General features: G+C 48.5%; 1 long non-coding RNA gene across 1 annotated transcript; it reads right to left on the bottom strand.

Moving 5' to 3' along the window:
- Positions 1-2,147: 2,147 nt before the first annotated feature.
- On the bottom strand, positions 2,148-14,038 carry LOC147377247 (uncharacterized). Its single transcript, XR_015150093.1, has 2 exons — positions 13,451-14,038; positions 2,148-3,802 (listed from the first exon to the last, which is right to left on the bottom strand). It is a non-coding gene; the product is annotated as an uncharacterized LOC147377247 (long non-coding RNA).
- Between the last annotated feature and the right edge of the window lie 331 nt (positions 14,039-14,369).

Raw genomic sequence — 14,369 nt, 5'->3', positions numbered from 1 at the left:
TCTGGTGGCTCAGAAGCTCAGTGTCCTCTTTGACCGTCTCTTCCTCTCACACTGCATCTAACCTCGAGCAAACTCTATGGGCACCACCTTCAAGGCGCCCTCACGAAAGTGATGGCTGCTCACCCTGCATCCATCCTGGTCTGAGCTGCATCGTCTCTCACCCGGTTATTGCAACAGCCTCCTCCTCGCCCGCCCACCTTCAGAAACGTGTCACCACAGTCTGTGCTTCAGTCACTCTGATGCGCCTCTGGCCCACTCTCCCATCTCGGACCTCCCCTCCTCTGTCTCCCCTTTCCCCTCTGGTCCAGCTGCCCTGGTTCCTCGTTGCTCCTGGAGTACACCAGCAGCCGCCTGCCCCAGGGCCCAGGCGTTCCTGCTGCCTGGGATGTGTTCCCCGGACATCCGCAGGGCACACTCCCCAACCTCTGACACCTTGGTTCAGATCTCACCTCCCCCCACAGGACCGCCCCTCCCCTCCCCTCACCTCCCACCCTCACCTCCCCCACGAGACTGCCCCTCACCACTCCCACGGGACCACCCCTCATATCCCCACGGGACCGCCCCTCACCTCCCCCCTGGGACCGCCCCTCACCTCCCCCCTCGGGACCGCCCCTCACCTGCCCCGCGGGACCGCCCCTCACCTCCCCCGCGGGACCGCCCCTCACCTCCCCCCTGGGACCGCCCCTCACCTGCCCCGCGGGACCGCCCCTCACCTGCCCCGCGGGACCGCCCCTCACCTCCCCCCTGGGACCGCCCCTCACCTCCCCCTGTAGCTCTGCACCTTGCCCTCTTGCCTCCCACTCCTGTTCCCTCTTGCTGCACGTGTTCCCCTTCCTTCACTACACTGCGTAATCGGCTCTTTATTCTTTTCGTTTAACTGCCTGTCCGTCTGCACTAGACTCTGACTCCAGGGAATTACTTGTTTTGTCGTTGACGTACCCCAGCCCCTCCAGCAGCCCCGGTCCACGGAGGGTGCTCTGTGATATTTGTTGAATGGACACATGAATTCTGCCTAAACCTTCCTCATCCAGCGCCTGCTGTTTCCTCGGGCTCTGAGTGAGCATAGAGAGCTAAAGGGGCCACATGTCAAGGAAATGACACTTCTGCTGGTTTCTCGAGAGTGTGGCCACTATGTCGTAGATGCCAGCCCCTGAACGGAAGTTTCCACACTACCTGGGCCTGGATGAGCTCAAAATAAAACCCTGTTGCTTAGGTCGTTTTTGACCACACAAATCAGGCCAGTACTCAAGGAATAGGTCATCTGCCTCCATGAGATCCCTTGCTCTGCTCCTCAAACAAATCAAGGAGAATCCCAGCTCCCTTTGCAACAGAAGAGTCTGAAGAAATCCAAGAGACACCTGGGGACCAGCAAACAGGGGTTCTGTCTGAGGACTCGGGCCAATGAGCCGGGCGGTTGATAAAGCTTGAGCCCAGCTGGGCAACTGGGCCTGGTTTCTAGGACCGGGGAACAGAGGAAAGAGGGTGTGACTCCCTGAATAGGCACCACTTTAGTCAGAGACTGACGTGGATCAGGCACGTTTTGAATGGCAAACAAGCAACCACTTAATTCTGGCCGTGCGTAGTCATAGCCCTGGCCATCACCTTCTGCCCAAGTCCTGTTGATGACCGACTGGCTTGCCTTGGACAAATTGCCTCATCTTTTTGGCCTTTGATCTCCTCAACTCTAAAGTGATCTTTAGGACCCCATGCAATGAGGAGAGTCTGTGGTTCTGGGATTCCATGTCTCACCCATCACCAGTAACCTGGAGCAAATGTTAACTCAAGCAGGGACACGAATCGGGGGGACCTTTCCCTCAGCATGACCTGGCTGTAGAGGCAGGAAACCTGAGTCTGAACTCCAGTCCTCTCCCTTGCCCGTTTTACAGCTTTGTTCCGTTGGCATCAGTTTCCACATCTGTAAAATGGGGATAACAATTCATCACCAGAAACAGGTGAGACGAGGTGAGTTAAGTGCTGCCAGCAGACTGGGGGTGGGTGGCTACAGACACAGGGACCCTCAGGAGAGGATGGGTGTGACTCTGAGGCTTAGAACGAAACACCGGTGACCTTGGGTTTCAACCTGAGGCGTGAATATTACTGCGCTTATGTTTTTACCTTTGTACCTCTAAAAAACACACATATTCCACTTCAAGAGAAACCAGGAAGAATTTTTTTTTAAGATTAAAAGGAGGCAACACGATACAGTAAGCAAAGTGTCCGTAATGCTTTGTACTATGTCAGCTTAGCTAAGCTAGAACTACATGTCCCAGCATCCCATTTTCTGTAGTTCTGGGAGTGGACCCTAAGGACACTGGATCAGAGAGAAAACATGTGTAGCGCTGGGTCAGGCTAAATTCATTGACCTGGGTAAATTAAGCAGAAATTCTGGATTCAATGCATTTGCTCAAGCAGCTGGGCCTGCCTGTCAACAGCGTTTGGTTGAGTGACTAAGACCTGGAAGCCAAGGTGGTCCACACCAAACGATGTCCTAATGCCAGCATTTCCCTGGTGGATTGCAGCGGAAGGCGTCCAGAAGCTTAGGGATGTTGGAGTGCTGGAGTGGGTTTATCAGGCCAGACCTGCTCATCCACCCCCAACAGGTGCAGGCTGCCATGCAGACTACACCGCCGGTCGGGCTGTGGGACCCAGAAGATCTGACGATGCCTGAAGGGTGTGCGGTAGATAGGGATGCTGTGTGGACTTGGGCAGGCTCCCTACGTGAATCACAGCACAGACTCCAGACTGGAGAACCGCGGTGCCACCATCTGGATACCTTCCTGAGAAATGGCTTCCGTGTCGCCACACGACCTCATACGGACTGAAAGTTTGGTTATGGGCCACCCGGTCCCTGTGCCTTCTGAGCTGCCCATCATGCATTGGGTGTTGTCTGAGCAACCAAACCATAATACTGGGCATTTGGACAACCCATTTTATCGTGAGATGGAAGTAGCATATACAATACCAGCTCAAGCAGGTCGGGAAGACACAAGTAAGTCACCCCAGCAAACACTCCCGAGACCCATCTCCCCTCTCACACTGCAAAACTGCCTCTCTCTCAGCTCACACCTGTGGCCTTCTGTGGACTTCCCTGACAACTTAACTGAGGGAGAAAGAAATGGTTCTGGTTTGTAGATGGTTCTGCAGGAGGCCTCTTGTTCATTCGCTAAGTCATACCTGACTCTTTGAGACCCCATGGACTGCAGCACGCCGGGCTTCCCTGCCCTTCACCCTCTCCCAGAGTTTGCTCAAACTCATGTCCATCGAATCGGTGATGCCATCCAACCATCTCATCCTCTGTCGTCCCCTTTTCCTACTATCCTCAATCTTTCCCAGCATCACGGTCTTTTCTAAGGAGAGGGCTCTTCACATCAAGTGGCCAAATTATTGGAGCTTCAGCTTCAGCATCAGTCTTTCCCGTGAATATTCAGGATTGATTTCCTTTAGGATTAACTGGTTTGATCTCCTTGCTGTCCAAAGGACTGTCAAGAAGTCTTCTCCAACACCACAATTTGAAAGCATCAATTCTTCAGCACTCAGCCTTCTTTATGGTCCAACTCTCACATCCGTACATGACTACTGGAAAAACCATAGCTTTGACTATATGGATCTTTGTTGGCAAAGTGATGTATTTTTAATACCCTGTCCAGGTTTTTCAGTGTTTCTTCCAAGGAGCAAGCAGGATAGGCTGGCACTATTCTTAAGGGGGCAGCTGCAGCCGTGTAGCCTCACTCTCCAGGACAGTGAGGAAGGGAAATCCTTCCAGTGCAGAGCTTTGAGAAGGGAGCCTGATTGTTTGCTTAGCCTGGAAGGAGAGACAGCAAGTCAGGCACTTAGAAGAAACACAGTTATAAAACTGGTGAAGTGAGGTCTTGAGAAGAGGTATATGCTGAAACTTTGCAAGTTGGAAGATTGGGTGAATGTATCTGTGTCCTAAAAGCACACTCATCAAAGAGTGACCTCAATAAAGCAGGACCTTAGCACGTGGATGGGCAAAATGATCCATTTTGTGGATGTCAATCAAACTCTTTCTTAAGCCCTCCCTGTCCTTACCCAATGGGCTCATGAGCAAAATGACCGCAGAGGAAGGGATGGAGGTTAGGCAGGGATTCAGCAAACTGGACTCTCACTCGAGGCTGACCCAGCCCAGTCACTGCAAAGCCCAAGTACCAATTAGAGTCCAGTGCTGAACTCCCAGTACGACTCCATGCTTGTTGTCAGTTTACTTATCCAGACCCGTATCTTAAACACAGATTTGTTTTCCTGCCCACAGTGCTTCTGCCAAAACCACCATCTGTGGATTTACAGAATGCCTTGATCACCTTCATAGCATTCCACACAGCTTTGCTTCAGGTCATTTACAGCAAGTAAATGTGGTGAATTTGGTTAATTCACTAGTCTCACCGAGATCTCCGTCACCCTGAAGCAGCTGGTCTGACTAAATGGCAGAGTGGCCTTTTGCAGACTCCGTTATGGCGTCAGCCTTGTGACAACTCCTTGCAGCCTGGGGCAGTATCCTCCAGCAAGCAGCCTGTGCTCCAAAACCAGCAACCGACGTACAGTGTTGTTCACCCCCAGCCAAGACTCCCAGGTCCAGGTGTTAAGGGGTAGAAGTGGGCGTGACTCCTCTGGCTATCACCCTGTGTAATTCACTAGCAACCGTTTGCTTTCCATCCCCAGGACTTTAGGTTCTTTCAGTCTAGAGATCTGAGTTCCCAAAAGAGGGATGCCCGGAGACACAGCAATGGGCCCATTAACCATTAATGGGCCCACTGCGATCTGCCCATTTTGGGCTCCCCATGGCAATGAATCAATGTCTGTGGAGAGGAGTCTCCAGACTGGCTACAGTGATTAATCATGAATAACAAGAGTTGCTGCTCTACGATGGGGAATAAACAGGAAGATACTCTGAATCCCAGAGATGCCCTGAGGCACTCCTTAATATCCCTATATTCCATAATGAAATCCAATAAAAAGAAATACAACCACCCCTTATAGGTAGAACCGTTAGTGACCCAGGCCCTTAAAGAATGCAACTCTGTGTTACCCCAAGGCCAGTTTATTGTGGAAGGCAAATGGATTATGAGAAGGGTAGTGGATGAACAAGACTATAAAGGTCAGCTGCAATCACACACGTGATCAGCGGAAGACATGGAGCAGATAATAGAGCTGAGTAGTTCCTTATTTTGTGTGAAAATGTTCATGCATATGTTAATCAAAGCCTTTCCCCCTCACTCCTTCCTCTATGATCTAACAGAAGAGTTGTCAACAGCACAGCTAACTGATCATTCAGCACTTAAGTCACGGGCTATCTAATAAGGAGGTTTTTGTTTGCTTATTTCATTAGAGTAGAGCTGATTTACAATGTTGTCTTAGTTTCAGGCCGATTGAGTCCGTTGTGCATATGCAAACAGCACTCTTTTTTAGAGTCTGTTCCATACAGGCCGTTACAGAGTATGGGGTAGAGCTCCCTGTGCTATACAGCAGGTCCTTCTCAGTTATCTATTTTATGTATAGTAGGAGCTTGAGCTAGAAAGGGTATGAACATCACTCAAAGATGGATAAACAAACTTTGTATCTACTCTGGGGAAGAAGGTTAATGTGTTTTCAATTGTACCCAGGATTATGTGAGGTGGAAAACAGGATTTTGCTAGGATATTAATTTGGAAGTTAAATATGGTTAAAAGAAGTGCGTACATGTGCCAGGTTGTTATGGGTAATCCATGGTGGGTTTACTAGACCCCGTCTAACTAAGCTGGGACTTTATCTTTCAGAGTCCCTTTAATCCATGGTGGGTTTACTAGACCAGTCTAACTCAGCTGGGACTTTATCTTTCAGAGTCCCTTTCCCTTTCTGGTTCTGAGTTTGGTTGGCAGTAGAGAAATTTGCTTGGGATTTGGAAGTGCAGTGAAGCAGCAGCCATGCTTGTATGCTCAAGGTCAGGGTGGGGTTCACTTCAGTTGCTCAGTCGTGTCCAACTCTTCGTGACCCCATGCACTACAGCACGCCAGGCCTCCCTGTCCATCACCAACTCCCGGAGCTTGCTCAAACTCATGTCCATCGAGTCGGTGATGCCATCCAACCATCTCATCCTCTGTCGCCGCCTTCTCCTCCTGCCTTCAGTCTTCCCCAGCATCAGGGTCTTTTTCAGTGAGTCAGTTCTTCGAACCAGGTGGCCAAAGTATTGGAGTTTCAGCTTCGACATCAGTCCTTCCAATGAATATTCAGGGCTGATCTTTAGGATGGACTGGTTGGATCTCCTTGCAGTCCAATGGACTCTCAAGAGTCTTCTCCAACACCACAGTTGAAAAGCATCAATTCTTCAGCACTGGGTGGGGTTAGGCAGAGTCGCTCTCATGCACGGCCCGCCTTGTGGGGTGGGACAGTGCCTGAGCCTTCAAGCAACCCTGCTCCATCTCCTCCAGGGTCTCCATACCCCAGGCTGGGTGCTGTGCAGCAACATGGTGAAGTTGGCCAACTTCTTCTGCAGGTCAGAAGCTGGAAGATGGGGAGAGATGCACGAGTTCCAGTCTATTGCTGCGTGTTCTGGCTGATTCCTGCAGACGTCATTGTTTCCCCCAATGCCCATCCATCTTTCTGTCCCAACTGCCTGCCCAGCTGACTTCAGGACCAGTACCAGGGGCAGACTGTGGACTGTCTCAGTCCCTGTAGTTGCCTTAAGGTCAGATCTCTGCGCCAAATCCCGTATTCTTTTGCATTCACTGCTTCTGCTTCCTGGAACAAATCCTAGGCCATGCCTTGGGCTGAGTTCCCTATGAAAGGAGCCTGGGGTGGGAATTTCCATGTAAGTGATTTACCAAGAGAGAGCTCTCAGGAGAAGCTTGGGAGTGAATAAAGCAGGATCGGGGTTGGGGAGGGGGGAGAAGCTAATGAAGACGAGGGTTCAGCCAAAGTCCAGCCTCAGCCTGAGCCCGCGGGGGCCCTGGAGCATGAGTGACGGCACAGAGTCCCCTTCCTAAGGGGCGAGCTCTTGGTACCAGGCAGGGTCAGCACTGTGTGCTCTCAATCAACCAGTTACTTCCTAGAGGGTTTCCCGGGTGGGAGTGTCATCTTCCAGGTATTCTTGATGAAATGGCTCGTGCAGGCCAAGGGCAGTTCTCAGGAGAAGAGGGCAGCTGTGAGCGTTGGCAGCCAGCTCTCAGAGCTCTCTGGAGGCCAGAGCTCGGCGCCGACAGCCTCTGCTGCACGCGGGTTTCCATGCTAGGACACCCAGGTTTGAATCCCAACTTCACTGCTTAACGGCTTGGGCATTGATCTTGGGAAAGTTTCCCAAATTCCCAAAACCTCACTTTTCTTGTTTGTAAAATGGGAGTAATAATTTGTTGTTTTTTAGTCACTAAGTCATGTCAAACTCTTTGCAACCCCGTAGACTGCAGCACACCAGGCTTCCCTGTGTTTCACTGTCTCCCAGACATTGCCCAAACTCGTGTCCATGGAGTCGGCGATGCCATCCAACCACCTCATCCTCTGTCATCCCCTTTTCCTCCTGCCCTCAATCCCTCCCAGCATCAGGGTGTTTTCCAATGAGTTGGCTTTTTGCATCAGGTGGCCAAAGTATTTGCACTTCAGCTTCAGCATCAGTCCTTCCACTGAACATTCAGGACTGATTTCCTTTAGGATGGACTGGGAGTAATAACGGCGTGTGACCTATCTACAAGTGTTTAAAACCGTGCTGGGCACATGGCAAACACTCTATGAATATTAGTGTTACACCAGAAAAAAAGGAAGAGGAAGGGGATGGGGGAGGAAGAGGAAGAGAAAGAAGAGGAGGGAAAGGAAAGAAGATGAAAACGGAGGGGCAGGACAGGAGGAAGAGGAGCTTAGAGTGGGAGCCAGGAGTCTAGGCTCTGGTCCCAAATCTGTAACCCACTGCCCTCAGTGTCCTCAAATGTAAAATGGGAATAATTGGGTAATGACACCCCATTGCCCTACCATGGAGGAAACATCAGGGTCACAGAATAATGAGCCTTCCAAGATGCCCCTGTCCTAATCTCTGGAACCTGCGACTGTTGCTTTGTATGATGAAAGAGAGCTTGCAGATCTCGAGAGGGGATGATTGCCCTGGACATCCAGGCAGCCCCGGCACAGTCACAAGAGGCAGAAGGATCAGTGCGGTAGGAAGAGACACGAGGATGAGAGCGAGAGGCTGGACTGATGCGAGGAAGGGTCACGAGGAAAGGAGAGCAAGTGGCCCCTCGAAGCGAAAGGAGGCAGGAAGCGTCTCCCCAGCTTCTCCAGAAAGAGCCAGCCCCGCTGACTCCTTGACTTCAGCCCGATGAAACTGATTTCGGGCTTCAGATCTCCAGAACTGTGGGAGAATAAATACGTGTTATTTTTAGTTAACACGTTTGTGGACGTTCATTACCGCAACAGACGGAAAGTGAGGCAGGGAACAATGATACAACGCGTCTGAATATCATAACCACCAGGACTCATTCAATACCGCACTCGTGGCCCCAGGGTTCTGGGACTGGACCATGAGAATGAAAAAAAAAAAAAAAACAGGCTAACAAGATCTTAGAAGATTTTATGGGCTTGTGCCGAATCATAGGAGTTAGGTAACGCCCAAACCAAGCCTGAGTCAGAAAGAGAGACTTTCACAGAGATTGTGTGGGCTTCAAAATTGCAGACACTTTCCAAGTTCCTTCATACCGTCTCCATCTCCCCCAGAACACCACTGAAACCACCCACGGCCATAGCACAGATTCAGGGAGCTGGAAAGGGAAGACACTTCAACCTCTCTTCTGAGGCATCTTCCCTCACAGATAACATTCCAAATAGTTCAAACCAGACTCCTCTGGCTCTTTGTCAAACCAGAAAGATCCTAGTTCTAGATTAAATATGCCAAAAGCCACAGAGGGAATGCCAGGTCTCACCAATTTAGATCATTTCTTCTAGAAGGCTATGACCAAGCACTTTATTTGACTAACAGAGGAAATGAAATGTCACTAGCTATATGATAGCTGTCTCCCAGGGTGTGCTCAAACTCACGTCCATGGAGTCAGTGATGCCATCCAACCATCTCATCCTCTGTCGTCCCCTTCTTTTTCTGCCCTCAACCTTTCCCAGTATCAGGATCTTTTTAATGAGTCAGCTCTTCACAACAGGTGGCCAAAGTATTGGAGCTTCAGCATCAGTCCTTCCAGTGAATATTCAGGATTGATTTCCTTTAGGATGGACTGGTTGGATCTCCAAACTCTGGGAGGTCGTGAAGGACAGGGAAGCTGTCCACGGTCCAGCAGAGATTCAGACACGACTGAGCAACCAAACAGCAACGTATGACAGCGAGGACAAAGAAGGGCCCCTATGTAGGCATCCAGTCCTTCAAAGACTTCCTGCCTAATATGTCATCTAGCAAGGACTGGGGGAATTTGGAAAGGCTGAGTGCCATCTCTTTGCTTATGAGTCATTCCTAGTTTGGCTTTAACGTTCGTCCTCTATGTGATTAAGGACAATGTAATTCAACAAGTATGCTATGCTCACCACTGGCCTGCCGCTCACTCTATACATTGGTCACGTTTCCACTCTGCTAAGGCTGCGTGACAAACATCCCCACGTTCCCATGGTTCACAACATGGCATATGTGATTCATACTCACAGATACGTAGGTCTGCTGCAGTTCAGCTGGTTTTGGCTGGGTTAAGTTGGGCACCTGATGCAAAAAACTGACTCGTTAGAAAAGACGCTGATGCTGGGAAAGATTGAAGGCAGGAGGAGAAGCGGATGACAGAGAATGAGATGGTTGGATGGCACCACCGATTCGATGGAATGAGTTTGAGCAAGCTGCAGGAGTGGGTGATGGACAGGGAGGCCTGCTGTGCTGCAGTCCATGGGGTCACAGAGTCAGACATGACTGAGCGACTGAACTGAAGTCAGGTGCAGCTGGGCTCCAAGCTTTGGTAGGCATTGAGTCGATCCCACAGGTCTTATTCTAGGGCCTGAGGGCTCAGGTTCTCTCATGTAGAACGGAAGTTCAAGAATGCTAACAGGAACTGGCCATGGCTCTAAAAGTCTTATCTTGGAACTAGCACACAATTATTTCCACCTACAGTCGATTAGAGATACCAAGGGAAGATTCCATGCAAAGATGGGCTCGATAAAGGACAGAAACGGTATGGACCTAACAGAAGCAGAAGATATTAAGAAGAGGTGGCAAGAATACACAGAAGAACTGTACAAAAAAGAGCTTCATGACCCAGATAATCACGATGGTGTGATCACTCACCTAGAGCCAGACATCATGGAATGCAAAGTCAAGTGGGTCTTAGGAAGCATTATTACAAACAAAGGTAGGGAGGTGATGGAATTCCAGTTGAGCTATTTCAAACCCTAAAAGATGATGCTGTGAAGATGCTGCACTCAATATGCCAGAAAATTTGGAAAACTCAGCAGTGGCCACAGGACTGGAAAAGGTCAATATTCATTCCAAGCCCAAAGAAACCCAATACCAAAGACTGTTCAAACTACCACACAATTGCACTCATCTCACATGCTAGCAAAGTAATGCTCAAAATTCTCCAAGCCAGGCTTCAACAGTACGTGAACCGTGAACTTCCAGATGTTCAAGCTGGATTTAGAAAAGGCAGAGGAACCAGAAATCAAATTGTCAACATCTGTTGGATCATCAAAAAAGCAAGAGAGTTCCAAAAAAAACATCTACTTTTGCTTTATTGACTACACCAAAGCCTTTGACTGTGTGGATCACCACAAACTGTGGAACATTCTGAAAGAGATGAGAATACCAGACCACCTGACCTGCCTCCTGAGAAATCTGTATGCAGGTCAAGAAGCAACAGTTAGAACTGAACATGGAACAACTGACTGGTTCCAAATCGGGAAAGGAGTATGTCAAGACTGTATATTGTCACCCTGCTTATTTAACTTAAATGCAGAGTACATCATGAAAAACACTTGGCTGGAAGAGGCACAAGCTGGAATTAAGGTTACCAGGAGAAATATCAATAACCTCAGATATGCAGATGACACCACCCTTATGGCAGAAAGTGAAGAACTAAAGAGCCTCTTGATGAAAGTGAAAGAGGAGAGTGGAAAAGTTGGCTTAAAGCTCAACATTCAGAAAACTGTGATCATGGCATCTGGTCCCATCACTTTGTGGCAAATAGATGGGGAAATAGTGGAAACAGTGAGAGACTTTATTTTGGGGGGCTCCAAAATCACTGCAGATGGTGACTGCAGCCATGAAATTAAGTCACTTGCTCCTTGGAAGAAAAGCTATGACCAACCTAGACAGCATATTAAAAAGAAGAGACATTACTTTGCCAACAAAGATCCGTCTAGTCAAGGCTATGGTTTTTCCAGTGGTCATGTATGGATGTGAGAGTTGGACTATAAAGAAAGCTGAGCACTGAAGAATTGATGCTTTTGAATCCCGGTGTTAGAAAAGACTCTTGAGAGTCTCTTGTACTGCAAGGAGATCCAACCAGTCCACCCTAAAGGAAATCAGTCCTGAATGTTCATTGGAAGGACTGATGTTGAAGCTGAAACTCCAATGCTTTGGCCACCTGATGCAAAGAACTGACTCTTTAAAAGACCCTGATGCTGGGAAAAACTGAGGGCAGGAGGAGAAGGGGACAACAGAGGATGAAATGGTTGGATGGCATCACCAATGCAATGGACATGAGTTTGAGCAAGTGCCGGGATTTGATGACGGACAGGGAAGCCTGGCGTGCCGTGTCCATGGGGTCACAAAGAGTCAGACACGACTGAACGACTGAATTAAACAGTCTATTAGCCAACGTAAATCACATGGCTAAGTCCAAAGACAAAGTGAGAGTGTAGTCCCCCTACAGGGAAGCCATGGGAAGGGCGAGAGGAAAAGAATTAAGGGAAAACAGTGCGATATAGCACAGTCCAGAAAGCGTGCTTGATGTTCATGTGATCACTCACCTCCCTGCTCATCGTTTCAGACAAAACTGTCCTAGAAACAAGCGCTTGCTGGGACCCTCCTCCGCCAGTCCTGTGGCTTCAGTTACATTTCTATACGCAGGAGGTTGCTGCATGGAGAATCATCTCCAGATAGAAGAGAATCCAAAGGGAGTCCTCAGTGAAAGAGTTCTTAAATGTTATCTCACCCAAACAATCCACTGCACAGATGGGAGAACTGAGACCCAGCCACGTTCAAAGTCTTCTCGGTGTCACACTCAGCCCAGTGACTGCAGGGTCAGCTTGCCCAGGTTCCAGCTCTAGCACCACCAGTTATGAAGATGTCATCCTGGGTAAATTACCACAATGTCTCTGCATCTGTTTCCTCATCTATAAATTGGGGAAATCATAGCTCCTACCTTATTGGGTTATTATGAAGATTGAAAGCTGAAGCACTTAGAAAAGTACCTGATAGTTACCAAATAATTAATAGTCATCATCATTATAATAATTCCACAAACAGCACTCTGTCTTAAGGACTGAGAAATTAGTTCCTGGCCCAAGGAGCTCTCATATCATGAAGGAGACAGAGGAAAAATAAGCAAATTCATCATGCGAAATATTCTTCCATAGTGGGAGTCATAGAGGCAGAGGATGAGTCTAATTTTGCCCAGAACGGGAAGAACGAAGACTAGGAAGGCTTTCAAAAGGAGGTGTAATCGGAACCTAGTCCCAAGCAGCATGCAAAATGTTTTCCAAATGGACAAGAGGATGAATGATATTCCTGTAAGGCAAAGAGTGTGTGCAAAGGCCCTGAGGTATGGAAAGATAGCTCAGAGTGTGTGTGCAAAGTGTGAGAGACTGGAACCAACTGGATGGTCTGTGAACAGAGACAGGACAGGAGGGCAGGGTTCAGATGCTGGAGAGCTCAGAATGCCAGGTAAGGTGCCTGGATTCCTCCCAACTGGCCTGTGACCTCAAACTTTTCCTCACAAGGAGCACTAAAGGCAGATGGAAGGAATATCGTGAGTAGGAGTCCAGACAATATTTCTTAATATGCATTGAAGTTTCCAGTTTTGTCTTACTCCTATAAATCTGTATCTTCTTCATGTTATATCTATGTTCATTCACTCACTTAACAATTGCTTATTAAGTGCCTACTGGGTGGCACTTAGAATACCAGTAATTAAAACCAAGATTCTCCTTCTGTGGATCTTTTATTCTAGTGGGACAGGGGGAAATACTGGCTTATTGAAAGGCAATAAAAAATAATGACAGTAGATGATAGATATAGATGGACTGTATTAGAGAGAGAAACTGCACATATTAAAATGTAAGTGCTTTGGAGAATAAGAAATTAGATCACGATAAGTTAAGCTGTCATTAAATGAAGCAATGAGCAAATTATGATGGACAGATGGATGGATGGAAAGATGGATGGAAGGATAGATGGATGGATGGATGGATGGGTAGACAGAAGGAAGGAGAAGCCTGAGTAGATGGCAGGGAAGCTCTGAAAGGTTTTAAGAGTGGGAATGGCAATACTCACATCTGTCAATCCCCTGCCTCCAAGAGGCTCCCAGTCTCGAGACAGCAGGCTGCAGTCCTTCACATTCAGGGTCGAGGAAAGGTGAGTTCTGCCGGATCAGGTGTCTCAGATGCAACCTGATCTCCAGGCAGGTCAGCAGCTTGTTACCCACGTTTCAGATGCAGCTGGATTTCCAAATGCACATTTGATATAAATACCTTCTGGGCACATATTAGCTAATAAATTACTTGGTTAAATTGCAGCAGAGGGAGGAAGCTCCAAAACTGGAGGTGGGGATGGAAGGCTGGGGAACACAGCCCTTATTAATGACCAAACTGCAGTCTCCAAGAAGAGGGGATGATACTTCGGGAAATGAACCTGTGACAATCATTCCTTCTGTTGGCAGCGCCCTGATGGCTTCTCCCAGACACACAGCCTCCTCTAACCCAGCCTTCTCAGGGGGAGGCAGGAGCCCAGGTTTCTGGCTGCCTCTCAGGGTGAGTCATTTTGCTTTTCTGGGCTTCAGCTCCTCATCACTAAAATGGGAAGGCAATTTCTCAACCTTTCTCATAGGACTGAGTAAATTAATGGGTGGAGAAACTTTGGAATCTGTAAAACAAACAAACAAAAAAATGCAGAAGTGGTTCCATTAATTGAAAAGAACACTAAATATTTCCCATTTTATAAAGCCTGGGGCAATGCAGTGGTCAAGGATGGGATCACAGACAGCTGGGCTCAAATTCTGCTTCTGCATCTTTCAAACTCTTGAAGCTAAGTAAAATTTGTTCATTTGTATCTGACTCTCTGCAACCTCATTGTCTAGCCTGCCAGGCTCCTCTGTCCATGGGATTCTCCAGGCCAGAATACTGGAGTGGGTTGCCACTCCCTTCTCCAGGGGAACCTTCCCAACCCAGGGATCGAACCCAGGTCTCCTGAATTG

The sequence above is a fragment of the Bos grunniens genome, chromosome 2, assembly GCF_055505025.1.
Source record: "Bos grunniens cultivar Pamir isolate PY7600 chromosome 2, Bosgru_T2T1.0, whole genome shotgun sequence".
Taxonomy (NCBI): domain Eukaryota; kingdom Metazoa; phylum Chordata; class Mammalia; order Artiodactyla; family Bovidae; genus Bos; species Bos grunniens.
This window is presented reverse-complemented; position numbering and strand designations above follow the sequence as displayed.